The sequence below is a fragment of the Orycteropus afer genome, unplaced genomic scaffold (genome assembly GCF_000298275.1).
Source record: "Orycteropus afer afer isolate SDZICR_OR568_19922 unplaced genomic scaffold, OryAfe1.0 scaffold00346, whole genome shotgun sequence".
NCBI classification, from domain to species: Eukaryota; Metazoa; Chordata; class Mammalia; order Tubulidentata; family Orycteropodidae; genus Orycteropus; species Orycteropus afer.
The window spans coordinates 3,285,308-3,286,441 of NW_006921933.1; the positions used below are offsets into that span (position 1 = coordinate 3,285,308).

A 1,134-nucleotide genomic window follows, 5' to 3' on the forward strand; every position below is an offset into this window, starting at 1 on the left:
TGATTAAGTCATTGGTCATGCAGAATTCTGTCATGCAATCTGGTGTCATTTGTATCATTAAGGCCACATTTTCCAGCCACAACATTCATTTAGAACTGGAGAATCATAATTTAAAACCACAATGTTAGTTCAGTGGTTAGACACCAAATCTTTACATTTCAGGCCTTTATCTTTAATGAGAGGTTTTAGGAAGAAGGCTTAACTAGGGCTGGAACTTGGCAGAGGTCCTCCTTAGCCAGGGTCCAGGGACAGAATCTCAGTTCCATCTCTGTGAATGAGCAGAAATTTAGGATTTATGTGTGAACTTGTCACCTGTGCTCCACATGACAGGGGATGGTATGACATCAAAGATGAGTACGTTGTGTTATCTCCAGGGTTAGCAAGTGGCTGAATGACACACATCTTCAAGGTCAGAAATTCGAGTGGTTGTTTAGAGTCACGTTTTCTCGTATTCCGCATGCCAAGTCAAGGTGAACTTAAAGATAGTTTATGTTCTTTCAAGATTTCACATACTTCTTTTTCTATGTCCAAGTTCAGAAATTTTCTAAGTTATTTCCTCGTGACTTATAAGTGGCTAATTATCATTAATATTAGGGAGCCTTATAAAGATAGAGCCATTTCTCTATAGGCTAATGTATAATTTGACATTGTGAGTGCTTAGTCATATGTACTTTGAAAGCATAATGGTGGCTTCTACCTCATGGGATTTGAGATCATTACAAAAACATAGAGAAGAGGTTTCCTGAAGAATCTTATACAATCTTTTCCTTCCCATATAGCCTTCAAGACTAGAATACAACCTAATAAACGATAGTCTGGGACTGTTACACTATTTACAGGGTAGTTTGGGTAGAAACAGGAAGATAATATGCTCAGCCTTCGCATCTGTAAACCTATGATACATGGAACCTGCACTTGCATTTTGGTAATATCGTGTAGGATCTTCACTGGGGTTTTATCACCTTAGCTAATCTGTCTAATAGTAATACCCTGAAACCTGTGAGAGCCAGAACGCCACAGGACTGCCTTGTTGTTCCGGGGCTTGCCCATTTTCCACTTTTTGACAAAATATGGTCATACTACTTTTCGGTCACTCTTTATTAGTGGAAAATATTTGCATTTTGTTTCTTTGAC

General features: G+C 38.5%; 1 protein-coding gene across 1 annotated transcript in view; it reads left to right on the forward strand.

The window, feature by feature from the left end:
* Nucleotides 1-1,134, forward strand: part of ZCCHC4 (zinc finger CCHC-type containing 4) — a 101,669-nt gene that overhangs the window by 98,206 nt on the left and 2,329 nt on the right. The gene's annotated exons all lie outside the window — the stretch shown is intronic.